The 16,338-nt window shown below is 39.6% G+C and overlaps 1 protein-coding gene across 14 annotated transcripts in view; it reads left to right on the forward strand.

Moving 5' to 3' along the window:
• The first annotated feature begins 1,827 nt into the window (after positions 1–1,827).
• The window catches only part of TBC1D5 (TBC1 domain family member 5), a 247,358-nt gene continuing 232,847 nt past the window's right edge, over positions 1,828–16,338 (forward strand). For 2 of the 14 annotated variants that reach the window (XM_060280677.1, XM_060280685.1), the window contains exons 1-2: positions 1,828–1,948; positions 13,295–13,362. The gene's annotated coding sequence lies outside the window, so the exon portion shown is untranslated. Of the gene's footprint in view, positions 1,949–2,124; positions 2,302–2,321; positions 2,473–2,521; positions 2,877–13,294; positions 13,363–16,338 lie in introns of those variants that run through there. The other 12 variants (XM_060280676.1, XM_060280683.1, XM_035130405.2 and 9 more) reach the window with 8 other exon arrangements.

A 16,338-nucleotide genomic window follows, 5' to 3' on the forward strand; every position in this document is an offset into this window, starting at 1 on the left:
CCTTGCCTTAGTGATAAGGTTGCCTCTGCCTTTAGTACACATGCTGGCAGGATACCTATGCACTAGTTAATTTAATCAATATGATTTTAAGGCCAAATGTTGAACTAGGTTCCACATAATTAATATTTTCTTATTTTCTACAATTATCACCAATAACATTACAGCTGTCCAATATTGTACTAAATGATATACTGTGGAATCTGCAAATGAAAGGCTGGCTTATTTCTTTCAGGAAGCAGGCTAAAATTAAAATGTCCCAATACGGAGGAAATCTTGTGCATATTCAGCAGTTGGTAACAACTTTAAATTGTTGTTACCAGAAATAAGCCCAACTTTACTGTGCTTATATTAGAACAGGAAGTTTAAACCTGCTGCTCTAAAACACCAGTCAGCAGTCTTGATCAGAAACAGTGGTAGGCTGATCAGAGAAGAGATAATAATTCTTTCTAACAAAATCCTTTACTATGCTGAAGATCAGTGTAAGTAAAATGGACTGCAGGAAACTATTGCTTTTTGAAGTGAATGCCATGTGACCATACATAGCATTTTATAAGGGTGCTGTTTTGCATATGGTTCTATAAACAATATTGTCCACCAAAGTCCAGCCTCCTTTCAAAATATAGAATATCACCCATACAGGAGGAAGAGAGACAAGTTTATAAATTACACACAGGACTTTGCACCTGATCCGCTTCAAGAGATACAGGCTCTTTAAAATCAGTAGTGTCTTCTTGCCAGTGTTATTTTTTATAGAAAAAGAGGTGCTGGAGTTTACCAGGAACTTCTCTCTTGTTCTCTTAGTATGGCAATGGCGCCTACCCTGCTTCTTGCTAATAAGTGTATTGAGTCTTCCCTCAAAAAATGAAGCTGATCACAAGCAGAATGCTACCTTATTACTTTGCCTGATGTTTAATATCAACGAGCAGACAGCCTAATTAATCATGGTAAAAGGATATGTGTGGATATACCTATGGTCTCATTAAACCAGTGGTTCCTGAAGGGTGTGGAGTACCACACTAGTGTGGCAGGAGAGGATGTAGTACGTAGGAAGAATGAAGGACAATCAAAGAAACATTTGAATATTTCAATGTTGTGTAGTATAGTATCAAAATATTTTATTTGCAGAATATGGGTAGCTTTCCAAAATGAGAGCAAAGACCTTGAAGTGATACTGAGGAGAATGCTAGTTGCGTTTCCCATTGCATTCCATATCAATAATTTTTTTGGTGTGGTGCGAGCAATTTTTTATTCTTAAAGTATGGCCCAAAGAGGGGGCAAGAGAACCATTGCATTAAACTGTCATAAATAAAAGCTGGTGGAAAGGGAGAATATACCAACATTAGGGCCACAGGGTTGCATTCAACTTATGTCAGTAGACCCACTGAAATCACTGCTTCAAAATGATAGATGGCATAGGAGTCAACTTCTAGGGGCGCTGGGTTTTTTGGCTCCCACAATAAATTATTTGAGGGGGCCCATCCCCCACAAAGTTGATGGTCATTCCCATTAAAATATTATCGCTTGTGAAGGGCGGGGCTTACCTGGGCCCCCCACAATATTTTATTCAAGTCAGCACCCCTGGGAGCCGGGTGCTCAGTCCGCAATTTAGTCCTGCTTTACAATCCCTGCCACTTCACCTTTAAGCAAACGGACCAAAAAAGAAGCAACCGTTTAAAGAAAGTTCCCGAAAAAGTAGCTTGCAAGAGCAGGAATGTAGTTGAGGTGGGTTTTGGGGGTAGGTGGGTGGGTGAGTTGCTTTTTTTATTTTATTTCCGGGGGGGGGGTGGTGGAAAGCGAGGCGAGGGCAAAGGCAATAAAGGAAACACGCTCGCCTCCTCAGCACCCTCTTCCATGGTAACCAGGCAGCAAGTCCCCTTCGACTTAGTGGGCCTTAAAGTCAACGGAGAGGTGCCCCTGGCTTTCCCTTTACGTTTTATCCAACTGGAAGGTTAGTCTAAGGCGCTGAGCTGACCGTTTCCCGGCTCGCGCCCCGCCAAAGCGGCGAGGAAGCTGCGGACCCCCCTCTCCTCCCAAACGCCTCACACGCGCCGACAAGCCCACAGCCCCCCTCCTTCCCCGCGTCTCCCTCCGCTCCCGGCCTGTCCCTCGCCCGAGTCCCGGGGCCCCTCAGAGCGACAAGGCCGGCAGCGGGAGTCCCGAAAGCGCCCCGCTCCCAGCTGCCGCCCGGTCTAGGCCAGCGCGCCGTTGCCGCGCGGTGTGGGCGACCTCCGCTTCCCCTCAGCGAAGGCGGGCGCCTGCGTGCAAGAGGCAAGGAGGCGTCGGTTGAACTCGGCTACCGGCGTAAGGCTTCGAGGAAGGTGGTTGTTGCTGGGCCTCCTTCCTTTTTCCCCGCAGCCTGGCGGGCCGTGGGGGGAAGGCTTTAGAGGGAGAGAGGGAGGGACGCAGGCAAGGAGGGGAGGAGGCAGGCAGGCAGAGCCGCTTTCTCCAGCGCCCCTGCACCAACGGCAGCAGGTAAAAGCCCACGACAGCCACCCGCACCCAGCCACTCCCCCACCCCCCTTTTCGCCTCGGCTGCAGCCACCCTAGGTCTTTCCTTCCGTCCTTCCTCCCCACTTCCGTCCCCTCACGGCTTCCTCCATTCCCGGCTGTCACTGAAGGGCAGCCGGAGAAGGGGAGGAAGTGGCTCTTTTTGAGGCCTGCAACGTCAAAGGCCGCTCCTCTTCCACCCTCCTGCGCGCCCGTTTCTAGAAGCAGGTTGGGGGGAGGCGCTTCCTGGCGCTGCTGCTGGTAGTTTGGTGCTTGCCGAGTTTCTCACCCTCAGCTGGTTTCAAAGAGGCGAGAGAGAGAGAGAGAAAGAGGACGGGAGCTGCTCATGTGGGCGTTGTTTTCACCACCCCCTCCTAATCTGTTCGTAGGTGAAGCTAGTAGAAATTTTCCTTCCTTTCCCCTTCTCCGACGCTCTTGTTTCTTTGCTCCCCGGCTCGAGCTGCTCGGTTTTCCTTAGTTGTCTCTCCACAAAACTTCAGTTCTGGCGTTTTATAGTAGTTTCACTTTCATATCCCTCTTCTGGACAGTGGAATCCTATGCATGTCTTCTCAGGAGTCAGTTCTGTTGAGTTTGGTGGGCCTTGTGACCAAATAAGTTTGTGTGTGTGTGTGTGTGTGTGTGTGTGTGTGTGTGTACACACGCCTTACAAAGCAAACCTATACATGTCTACTCAGCCCTATTGATTCCAGCACTGCTTATTTCTAGGCAGTTGGATACAGGGTTGTGGCCTTAGGCAATAATGTTTTCCTGTTGCCAAATTCAGAAATGAAGTTTTGTGACATCTGCATACTCATGGTTTCTCTTCCTGCTTTTTTCAAACCAAACTAGAGGCTGCCTCCTAAGTACTGAGAACACCCCATAGTTTAGAGAACAGTTTGATATTACATGAACCTTGTAGTTCCCCAATTTTCAGATTCTCTTTTTTAAGTGTGGTTTGATTTCTCTCTAGTATATTAAGAGTCTACATATGGGATAATAGCACAATCAATCCACTTTATAAAGTGGCTTAAGGTGTTTGGAATTGTGGGTGACTTTATTGAAAGGCTTGTAGTTGTCATGCTTATAAGTCCCTAGTTTAGTGCCTATGAGTTGATGTGTTAATTTGTATGGGCTAGGATTTTTATTATAAAAACATATGCAACTAGTTTTGTGTCTACTGGGGATGTATTATAGATGAAGTCCTCCCTATTATAAGCAGATCATGAAATTTCAGGGACTTTCAAAAGTGGTATGTTACATGGGTTGTAGAGGCGTTCTGTTTAAAAATATATAACAGTTCAGTGCAAGCACTTAAACATGTGTAAGGTAATTTTTTGGTGTCTGACTATTATCTTTATAAAGTAACACATCTCTTTTGAAATAATAATTCAATGAAGTTTCTTGCTTAAAAAGTATACTAGGGACACAACGTAGGATTTTGAGCATGAATACTGCATTTTATGCACAAGATGAAAAAGTGGCATGCCCTGATTGTGGCCTGGTTCACAATCAAACACATGGCACGCTGGTGCACATTTAGTATTAAACACAATTAGTTACTATTGAGCTGTTAATCTGCCACATTCAGAAAACATGTTTCATTAACTGTTAGTGGAATCTAACATGTTTGTGTGGCATTACACCCACTGTGTTTAAGCTGGGTTACTCCCACCTGAGTCTGCATGGAATTGCAGCCTGGGTGTAATAGTTATGTGTCCGTCCAGAATATGTTAGTCATGTTTAAGTCCTGTGGAAATTAATGTGGCATCAAGTTACTTATGACTAACCTATCCCATTGATTTCAATGGGACTTAAGCACAACTCATTTTCTTTTAATAGAGATTGCTGTGTCTTGCTTGCAGTAAATTATTTCATGAATAAATTCAAAAAGTGCACCCAGTTAGTGTAATTGTACTTGAGGATGTTTTCCAAGTCACAGAATGACAGAAAACCCTCATTTTCAGAGGCATGATTCCCTACCACCACCCATTTATGTTAGATTAATTCTTGAAGAACAGTTGAGTAAAACAGTGAACCGACTGGCATAGCCACATTCAGTGGGGAATCCTTCCCCACAAACCATTTGTTTTCCTGCATTTTATCTGTCACAACGTGGATGTCTGATAAGTGTGGCAGTCCAGTCATGATTAAGGCACCTTACTAAACCTTCAAGGAGAACATTAGGTGATGGATTTAATGTCATAGAGTTTTCTATGGTCCACCTTTTCCTCTTCATCACTGTCCATAGGGCATTGGAGACAGCTGGTTATAACCTCTGATAATGATGCCCTTTTTGAACATAGGCAAAGGGGTGTTAAGTACTGTATCAGGAGCTGCATTTCCTGATTGGGAAGAGAACAGGGAGCATAAGAGTCCATGAATAATTTGCATACTTGTCTTTTAAAACCTCTCTGGGATATTTACCCTAATATATATTGTACATTGGCCCTCATTTGGTGCAGAGTGATAATGAATAAGGCAGTAACTAAAAACTAAGGAGATTTTGACTTGTATGTCCTTTTGAAACAGAAGCTTTTTGATCAGTTTGTAAGGAAATAATGTGATTGGCATATTGAACAATACTTTAGAGACAAATTTCTCTTTTCATTTTTGAGGCTTCCTTTTTCATTTTTGAGGCTTCCTGTTTTTGGTTAGTAACTAGATAGCCAATCTTGCACATAATTGTCTTTATAGGGGTGTGTGTTCATGTGGCTGTGGCTGTGTACATGCACATACACATTTAAACATTATGCAACATGTAACATTTTCTGGTATAAAACCCACAATATGGGGAAAGTATCAGTTTTGGTTAGTAAAATATCCATTTTAATTTTCTGTCCAGGAAACTGTAACAGAAATAAGGGGGGGGGATGACAAGTATTTCAAGAAGTAGGAAAGCTTTGGCAACTTAAAAATCAATAACTTGTTTGTTGCATGAATTTAGAGCAGTGGGGGACAAGTGAACCTCCATATATTATTGGACTCCCAGCTCCCGCCAGCTCCAGCCAGCCTGGTCAGGACAGAGATGATGGGACTCATAGTCCAACCACATCTGAATGTCCACAAAAGATTAAAAAAAAATCCTTCCACTAGCACCTTAGAGACCAACTAAGTTTGTCATAGGTATGAGCTTTCGTGTGCATGCACACTTCTTAAGATACAACAAGTTCTCTACCCTGGGGGTAGAGCTTACTTTTCAGATGTAGTTTATCAAGTTAGGTCACTGAAACTGCCTACCCACAAGTTTTCAAAAAGCAGTACGCTGGGGTTTATTGATCAGAATTTGTGATGAAACCATGCAAGAGCCTTCCTTTGGCGCTGGTGGCAAATGAAGTTATAGACTGCTTTTCAATACGAAGCATATGCCTGGAGAAAACCTTTTAAGTACAAAAGTTTCAAACCATAAGTATGTGCATATTTGTATGTGTAAGTCTGTGTGGAAGAGAGATTGCTTGTAGAGAGAGCCATTCTGCCTGCAGGCGCAAAAAGTTAAGAAAATATTGATGTCATTGTGTAAGAGATCAGTGCTTTACTAACTTCTGTGTTTTGTTTCTGTGATATAACACTGTGCCACAGCGACAGTATTGGGGAACCTTGTAAATCCTCCCACGCAATAGAGCTGAAAAATCTGATGTTGGCGCCTAGAATTTTGCTTCTTATAACATATATTTTTGTAAAACAAAAAGGAAATAACAAACCCCTGCCATTCAACCTCTTCTGCCAGCAGTGGATAGGCATAGTATTTCTGAACTTGGAGATTCAATTTAACAACAGTCCCCTGCAGAGGAGGGGGGCAGCTGGGTACACTTGCTCCAGGCCTCAGAGGGCAAAGTAGCCGTGTGCGTCATGTATTTTGAGCAGTGTGCATGTACAGGCACAGTGTTACATAGTTGTTTGTGTGTGTGTATGTGTGTGTGTGTGTGTGCATGCATATGTTTTGCACATATATATATACATATATTTATAAAAAAATGTGTGTATGAAGTATTCTGTTCTTTTCAAGGAAACCGAGATTCTGATAAGTACAAAACAAAGAAAGAATGCCATATTTTAGCATCACCATGATGTTCATAAATTCAGTTTTCTTATGCCTGACCAAAAAAAAAAAATTGGTCCAGAGGAAAACTGAATTTGCCCTTTTTTAATCTTATGCCCATCTTTTCAGTGTACCTATCAATTTGTTTGTCAGAGGCGATCTTCATTATTAGAATGCTACCTTCTATGTTGCCTTGTTTTGTTTTCCGCATGACACTTTGTCGCTGTTAAAGAAATTATTAATTCATCTGACAGAGGTCAGACACAATATCTGTGGGTTTTCACTGTGTGTCAAACAATACACTTGCTGCTGTTATGGATTCTTATGTAAAATGGATAATAAAGTGCTACTAAATTTAAGTGGAATAATGCATTACCTGCTGTATGCTTGCTGAGTAAGCACTTATTTCATGAAGTCAAACATTGCAGTTGTGTGTTTCAGGATGTTTAATATTCGTTCTAGGAAAGAAAATCGGTGTGTAGTCTTGGATACATGAATGGCATGGCTGCTGACTTCAGCAATGGAAAGCTTCCATTTAAAAAGGACTCTGAATTAACAAATCACTGTCATTACAATCAATATAAATTTACTGTGTAGGAGAGACAGTATCTTGTGTAACACGATGAGTGCTTTCTTGGTGTCAAGCCTCTAATATGATAACATGTTTTTATGGTTTGCCCATTACTTGCTTGATTGAAGGTTTATTGTTTCGAATATGGCAGGTTTTAAAGTTACTGTATTTCAGACACTATACTTAATTTTTAATAGATGGTGTTTATATTCCTCTTTGGGCTGAGTTGTATGTTACAGTGGTCCCTTAGAATCTTCTGAACATTCTTCCACAATCATAGTGACTCCACATGGCAGTTGTAACATATTATTGCTGCTCATCAGAGAGGCTGCCCAGTGATATTTAGCCCACACTACACATTCATAATGGCAGCTGGGACTGGCTCCATGTGACTCGGGCAATCCACACAGTGAGCTGCTTTTGACATGTTAAAACTACTGTGGGAAGCCACCACTATGCAAAAGTACTGCTAGCAGTTTTCATGGGGCACATAATATATGTTAGAATTGGCCATTAAAGATTAAATCAAGGGCATAAGAGATGGGACAGTTATTTGGGCTCTTAAGTGTGGTTACTGTAAGCTTAAACTTTAAAAGAGCAACTGGGGAATGGTGAAAGAAGTCAATAAGGTAATTAGAATGATTGCAGAGACTAATTCCAGATTGATGGAAATTCTATGCCTTTTTAGCAGTGTTAATTACCTAAGCACTTTGACCAGATGTAGGCATATTTTTACTTCCATTGGTGAGTTGGAGCATATGACCCCCGAGAGTAGTCAAACTCTCTCTGTCCAGCAGTTATAATGCCAAGCTGCCTGGAAGTAGCAGGAAAAGGTGGATATTTCTAAAGGTTTTTTTAAAGTGTAGCTTTTGTTATCTCACTGCTTCAAGGAAGGCAATATAATTTTATAACAATGCTTAGGAATACAATACAGTTAACATTCATCTCATGCTTATGCATGCTGGTCTAGAGATTATCTTGCCTACACTTCTAGTGGGTATGGGACCAGACTTTTTTTCAAAGAGGTTATCTAGTTATTCGTTTAATCAGTTTTTTTTAAAACTAGAGTGAACAGTGCGCATGATCCAATAATTAAGGAGTCTAACATACAGTTTCCTCGCTGCAAGAAAGAAAATTCAATAGGGCTTAATGCATTGAGGTCTTTTCTGCTCCAGAAGCCTCAGGGCTTCGTGCATTTGTATCCATAGCCATTGCTTCTCAGTTCCCTTGCATATAATCACCGCCTCTACAGTGATAAAAGTCTATAAATACATTAGAGTTCAAGGAAGCTTCAGTAAATGAAAGGAAAGCAACAGATGTGGCTCCAGAAGTCCTCCCATCTTGTTGACCATGTTCAATCCAGTACTTTAAAGATATCTAAAACAGACTTTGCAACAGCTATCAGTCAGTCAATCACCCATTTCCACCACCCTTCTGAGTGATCCCCCCTCCCCATCCCCACCCCTCCCCACCCCTTCTCTACATAAGTGCCTGGAAACTTCCATTTCACTGTATCTGAAGAAGCGTGCATGCACACGAAAGCTCATACCAAAATAAAAACTTAGTTGGTCTTTAAGGTGCTACTGAAGGAATTTTTTTTATTAGACTTTGTAAGAGATACTAGCCAAATAAGATCTTAATTATATTTTACTCAATATCATTGTGATATAAAAACCAAGAAGAGTCATACAGCTGCCATTGCAACCTATATCCTAGAAGGAAGAAGGGAGGTAAAGTGAATAAATTGCACAGTTAAAGTAGCTTTCCTTAATCTTATATCCAGCAATGTGTAGCCCAGAGATCAAATCCAGCCAGGCTTGTCTCTTCCCCAGTTGTGTAATAGCTCTCTTCACTGAACACTTTCTGTAGTTTTGTGTCAGTTTTTGTGGGAAAACAGCTGTTCTGTGTCTAGGCTTTTAACATCTCTTCCATTGACATAGTTGTTACTGAAATAGGAGGGCCCAAAATGTTGTTTTAGTCAAAATGTATTATCATTCCTAATATATAAATAGTTTGAGGATTGGGGTTTTAAAGATAAAAGGCTATATAACAACTTTTTCCTATGAGAAAATACCCATGGAGGAAATTGTAGAGCAAAATTAATAATCATTGCTTGTTGCTGAAAGGCAGTACTGGTAGTGAAATTTTACTGCTGTATCTCCAAAGTGGGGTGGTTTATAGCTTTAGTCTCTAAACTTTATTGGACAAATAGCCATTTCCTACTTTTATTTCCAGAATCCTCCCCCCCTTTTTACTATGTTTACATTCAGTCTCATCTCAACTCAACCCAAACCAAACCAGAATGGATCCAGTCAGGTTCCTTGTGCCCCCCTCTTCACCACTCTTGTCCCATATTTATCTTTATGTGGCAACATGTAGAGATTCTAGTAGCCCTTGGATGCTCATATGAGCAAACACATCTATGTCCAGGATACCTGGAAGCATGGGAAATATAGCTTGTGTGGCTGCTGATGTCACAGGGCACTACCATGCACAAATTAGGGCCTAAAGGAGGCTCTCACCATTGCTCCTATGAGCTTCAACACTGGAATTTTACTCTGAACCTACTGGTAGTTTGGATCCTGGATTATGATGACAAATGTCTCAAGCACATTTAGTAATGTGATCCTGCCTCTCATTCCATGTGGATATGAAGGTGGGGTTTCTCAAAGCTGGTTTGCATTAGTGTCACCTAGTATCTTAAACCGCTTTGTAATCTGAAATTGGTGGTCTTCCTCATCCCAGTTGCTGCCACTAGTTGATGGGCAACACAATCCCAGTGTTACATAGAGCTAGACAGGCCTCTTGCACCCTGAACCACAGTTCATGCCAAATTTTCCCAAGTCAGCCAGCACACACCTTTCCCAGTTTCCTTCTCCTGCTCATTATCACAGCTCTCCTTCATCCTCAAATCATATATATCTTTCTGCTGTTGTACTACTCCTGCTTGTTCAATCCCAATTTCTCCCTGTCCCCGTAGGGGAGAATTGCATCAGAGTCCTTTGATGCGATTGTGCCAGATTTCAGAAATTATCCATAGAAGTTGTTTATGTAGGAGGGAGTTCTTGTGGTCTGACAGCTAAAACCAACTTATTTCTTTCACTACATGCCAGAGGAGGCGATTGTTTTATTGATGAATATGGAAAAAGTGAATAGTCCAGTGCTTTGTTCCATTCCTCTAATTTACGACACCAATAATAATGGATGATGGATGAGATATCCAAACATTAATAAATAATCTTAAAAGGTGTACTAAATCAAAGAGGAAGAGACCAAGGAATAATCTCATATAATGCTTCAAGAAGGGTAAGCTAATTCTAGTGTCATTAATTCTGCTATATGCAACAAATAAACAACACCCCATTTAAAGTAGATATGCTGCCAATAGGATAAGAGCTGCAACAGTATTGCCACCTTTTCTTCCATTTTTGTTAATGTATGAACCGCTTTAAAACAGTATATCCATAAATCAAAAGTTTCCAGAGCTGGATGGTGTTCTTGGAAAAAGGTAGCCATGCATTAGTTTAATATAACTCTTGCACCATAGTTCTGTGTCCTTGAAAACTCCCTATATTTAATACCTTAGATGGAAAATAGTAGAACTTTATTGTGCAAATATGATCACATTTCAATGAATTTGACCACTTGAGTTAATAAATTGAAACAGTGTTGAAGTGGCAGATACAGTGAGATAGCTCTTGCAACAAGTTGTGCATTCCTCTGTAAGTTCTGTGATGACTTCAAAGATTTTTGTCCTCAGCACTCATTCAGCCTATGTCTTGCTATTATTTCCTTTTACTGGACCTGATTTTTTTTAAAAGCGAAAGTTAACATGTTCAAAATTATTTGCTCACTATGGTAATCATTAGAAATACACCTTTCTTATATTTATGGAACATTGTTGTTGTTTAGTCATTTAGTCGTGTCTGACTCTTCGTGACCCCATGGACCAGAGCACGCCAGGCACTCCTGTCTTCCACTGCCTCCCACAGTTTGGTCAAACTCATGTTGGTAGCTTTGAGAACACTGTCCAACCATCTTGTCCTCTGTCGTCCCCTTCTCCTTGTGCCCTCAATGTTTCCCAGCATCAGTGTCTTTTCCAGGGACCCTGCTGCTGTACAGTATTTTAACGAATTAGAAAAAACACAAGAACCTAAGAAGCTGCCATGGCCCATCTAGCTCAGTAATGCTCACACTGACTGGAAGAGCTTATTCAGGGTTTTAAGGTAAAGATAAAGGGATCCCTGACTGTTAGGTCCAGTCATGGACGACTCTGGGGTTGCGGGGCTCATCTTGCTTTATTGGCCGAGGGAGCCGGCCTACAGCATGTGGCCAGCATGACTAAGCCACTTCTGGCGAACCAGAGCAGCGCACGAAAACGCCGTTTACCTTCCCGCTGGAGCGGTACCTAATTATCCACTTGCACTTTGATGTGTTTATCTCCCAGACCTTCCTAGAGATACTAGGGATTGAACTTGCATGCAAAGCATGTGCTTCTACCACTTAACTAACCTTCCCCACATTTTATCTAATAGCCTAAATGCAATTCCTGCTAATACTAAGATGGTACTTAATTGCACCTATCCTTTAAACTGAAATTTAATGTTTACTATATGAAAGGCTTAAGAGGATTCTTAGGAGATGCAGTACATATCTTGGATGTTTTTATGAACAGTTCCCACTGCTTAAACTAGAGCAGAAAACAGCAGTTTAGAATGCCATTTAGATGTACTGATGTAGCCCTCAACACGTGACTGTATAATGCATTGGTTCTAATTATGGACAGCCTTAAGAAAACAGTAAATATATGATAGATTCCCTGTATCTGTAAGAACTCTATTGTTTAGTATGGCAACACAGGCACTTTCAAACTCCTTGCTTTTGGTATCAGGCAGTGCCTTTACTGTATTCTTTTTGGCACCTGCTGAAGACATTCTTACTTGTATAAGCCTATCTAGATGCTTAGAAAGTTTGTATGAGTTTTAATTTGTTTTACTCTATTGTGTTTTACTCTTTTTGTATGCTTTTAATTATGGCTGCAAAGTTTTAGCGATAATTTTTCTTAACTGCTTTGATTTTTTTGCAGTAAAGTGGTACATAAATTTTATGAAATAAAGAAATAAATAGAAATCTTGTATGTCTAACAGACTAACATAATCTTAGTCAACCCCACACAAATAGTTTAATAGTTTGGTGTACAAGGGGATGTCCAGTGGGGTAGCCTAAATTATTGCAGACCTGGAGCTGTTCAGTTTGCTTCCATAAATATGGACAGGAAAATTACGGGTAATTTGACATGACCATGCAGCAAAACAGATCTCACTTCCAATATTGATCTTCCTTGTTGAGATGTGGAAATCTGTTCAAGGGATTATGTATAACAAATAGTTTTTTGTATGATTGTCTCTTCATTACGGTCCCCTAATAATTAGTTCAGACTTTATCCACGACAGAAGTCCAGGAACTGTAAGAATAGCCCTAAGCACCTTTGAAATTCTACAAGTCTTGCTTTTAGATTGCTATTTACCAGAAACCAGGACCAGGTAACAATTACATTTCAAGGCAGTTCCATAAAATAGAGAACTCTTAGAATACAGAGAACTCTTAGAATATCAGTAGTGGGAAATAATTCTACTCACTATAATTAGTATAGTTGGGGACATTTTTGTCCCACCATGTTTTGCAGTACAGTGCTTTGGTGCTCCAATTTAGGATACTAAAACAAATCCTGAATGAATTTTGATTTGCAACATTCTACTGGTTGCCCCTGATTGATACTACCATTCAAGGATGTGGATGGTATTAATTTTAAATGGCAAGTGCATTCAGATAGTAAAAACTTGGTAACCTCTGTATATTTCAAGGACTATGAGCTTTAAACGTTGAGAAAGGATTTAGAAGTCAGCCAAGCATTTTGTCCTTCTCACATTTTGTCTTCATAACTGAATGACTGCCAGTTTGCACAGATTGTGTGTCAGTTTAAATACAACAAACACACATCAGTCTGCTTGAAATCATTCCACCAAAGACTTCTAAAAACTTTAGGTAGTCGGCAAACAGTAATGGTTGTTTCACATTAAGTTGCTTTGTAGAATTATAAAACAGCTTTTCGTATGCTTTCAAATAAAATGTTGTCATCCACTAATGAATGAGATACCATCTGTAATAATTAAGGTTATTCCACTTGTTTTTCCCTGCAGCAAAACTTCTGAAGGCTTGAAGAAGACACAGTAGTAAGAAATCTACGAAGGAGGGCTGTAGCAGTATTGTAAGTACTGCACTGAAAAGAATGTGAATTAAAAATATTATAAAATGCCTGTCCATATATATTTGATGAAAAATTAGTTGTACAAAAGGAGTGCATGGAATGTAAGGGACAAGATATATAGTAGCAGTTTTGTTAATTTACGAAGATAGCTCCATTCTTATGAAATTTAAAGTGTAGCCTTTGCAGTGTAATCAGGAATTCACCAGTATCACTGAAAAAATATCTTTTTATCTAACAAAGATTGATCTACTTTATATACATTTGTTTATTTAAAACTATCAGAATTTAGAAAATCATTATAGTTTTGTAGGGCTGTCATTTGTTTTAGTGACTTATTGTTTAGGTTATTTTGCAGAATTATTTATTTGCTGATTTATTTATGTATTTCATTATTTATTTATTTGATTATTTAGTAAATTATTTATCTGATGAATTATTAATACATCTTCATGACAAGCTTTAAATTATTTATAACTTAATTTTGATTTTATTGCTTTTCGACGCTGCATTGTTACTGACTAGGGTTTTTTTTATCCCCTTACTTGCTTCTTGAAAATTAAAGTATTAGCTTTGAGGCAAGTTTATATTCATTGCAAGGCCAACAGATAGATATATTTTCTGCATATGAAGTACTTCTCCTTGTAGGTACACATTTTACATGGCATTTTGTAACTTGTGGCTGCGTACTTACTTACCTGTTCACACTCTTGCTTGCTGTTCCATAGCTATATAAAGATAAATATTTAACCTTTGGAGCAAAAGTGAACACATTCTTCTCTTCCATAGTTTACACAACTAGTGTACTTTCACGTACACTTTCTTTATCTCTTGGATATAGAGACGCATTCTCTGTTGCAGGAAAGATTTTCTTGATTCAACCCATTATACAGACAATTGTTGCACTTTCATTCAGTAATTTGTTGAAGCTTCACGATTGCTTTCAGAACATGCACTTGCTTCTAAGAGAATAGGTGAAAGATTTTCTGAGCTCAGTCAAACTTGAGTAGCCTCTTCTTTTTAAATGGAGGTCTTGTTCAGTAAGTTTCACTACCACTAACCTGCACTACAAATCGTTTCAAAGAGTCATTCCTAATGTCTTCTAATGTTTACTGTGGAATCATGCCTAATGTAGACAGTTCTAGCTCCATCAGTCTCTCCTTCAATCTCTAATATCCCTTAATACTTTTCTTTCTATTTGTAAGATGCTCTTCTTCCTGCATTACACTAATTTATATGCATGATTTGGCCTCTGCATACAGAGAGGGTAGGATGCAGGTGCCCTTTGTTCACATAGTGAGTCCAGGTGGTGTCTACACAGTCTCAGCACCCTGCTTAGCCTCCCTGGGGCATTTTGCATATGGAGCCCCCTTCTGGTATGCCACAGCAATGATAAATGCATAAACATCCAGCAGGCTATTACTAATAGTTGCTAGATTACAGGGCAACCTTCATGTGCTGTTTGCTGCTCCTTCAACTGCAGAAAGTCTATTCAGAGTGAGATCCTAGAAGGAAGAGAGGACAATGAGAAAGCACCATCTTTCTGGGGGATGGGGCATATAAAATATAGTGTAAATAATGGAAGAAAAATTCATAGAGAAAGAACGCTCAGAAAACTGACATGTTTTGGGGCCCAGTGAAGATCGATGTCTACTGGTGTTTAAAGTGTCCTGAATTGATTGGACAGTAAAGAGGAGATAAATGGCAAGGGAAAGCCAGTGACAAGTAGGATGGAGATGTGTTCTAAGTAAATCATTCTGCAGATGTTACATGTGTGTGGGTTACTTGACAAAGATGCAAAACGGCTCTTACCCTAAATATAAATAAATAGTTTGCTCTTGTGCGCATGTCTCTATAAATCACTGCTGTGACTTCAGCTGCTGTAAATGTTTTACAGTTAACTAAACTTTTAATTAACTTTAAAAATCAGTAAGTCTGCTTATTTTAATACAGCCTTTCCACCGTCTCTTTTTTGTACGGGAATATAGTATCTCCTTCATGCAATGAGTAGTGAAATGATGAGGGCAAAGCTGTAGTTCTGATAAATGTGCTGTGTGCACAACATGGCCTTTATTCTGTGTTTAGTGCTTGAGATGAATTACTATAGAATTTAAAGTTTAACAGGGCATGGGAAAGGATGCATTGTACATTTCAAGTTGGGATGCTGTTGCAATACAGTAGAAATGGCCTCTGTAGATATGTTTCGCTATAGAACTTAAATTATGCATGTGTATATCCAAATTCCTTATTTTGAAATATTGAATGTATGAATATTTAATTAGTATCTTGCTTTAGTATCTTCATATGCTTGCCTTAAAGGAAGCTGTTTCCTTTGATTTATATACATGGATTAAAAACTTGTATAGAGTGTGTATCAATGGCTTTTCTCTCTCCTGTATTAGATGAACAGCATTAGGCAATGACAAGTTGGGGGCGGTTTCTTTCTTTTTGATTGCTGAAGTTTGGTAAACCTTGTTCATAACACCTTTATGAGCACCTTGGTTGCTTTTTACATTAGTCTTTCAGTTTTGTTTTGTTTTTTTTTAAAAAACCACAAACTTCAAAGGTCAGCTACATTGCAGCATATAACAGTAGAATGTGTTGTATTTTGTAGTTTATGCCGAAGTGCATCCCCAGTAATATACCTCTTTTTGGAAGTTTTTTATTTAACCTAACCTTTTCATTTGTATTTTCTTCACAATATAAAAACGTTATTGAAAAAGGCCTGTAAAGCATTGATATTAAATATTGCAAGTATGCTCTGTCAATCACTTGTACTAGTATTAAATGCTTCCTGAATGACATATTATGATAGTTCCAGGGGTAATATAAGGCAGCTTATGCACTGGCCCTGAGAACAGCTAGTGAGAAGTGAAAGCCCAGCCAAAGGTCACATTAAACAAGAGTTCTGTCACACCCCATTCATTTACCCACTGATTTGTGAGAATAGCTGGTTATATTTTGTGCTGTATAATTTTT

The sequence above is a fragment of the Zootoca vivipara genome, chromosome 12 (genome assembly GCF_963506605.1).
Source record: "Zootoca vivipara chromosome 12, rZooViv1.1, whole genome shotgun sequence".
In the NCBI taxonomy this organism is placed as follows: domain Eukaryota; kingdom Metazoa; phylum Chordata; class Lepidosauria; order Squamata; family Lacertidae; genus Zootoca; species Zootoca vivipara.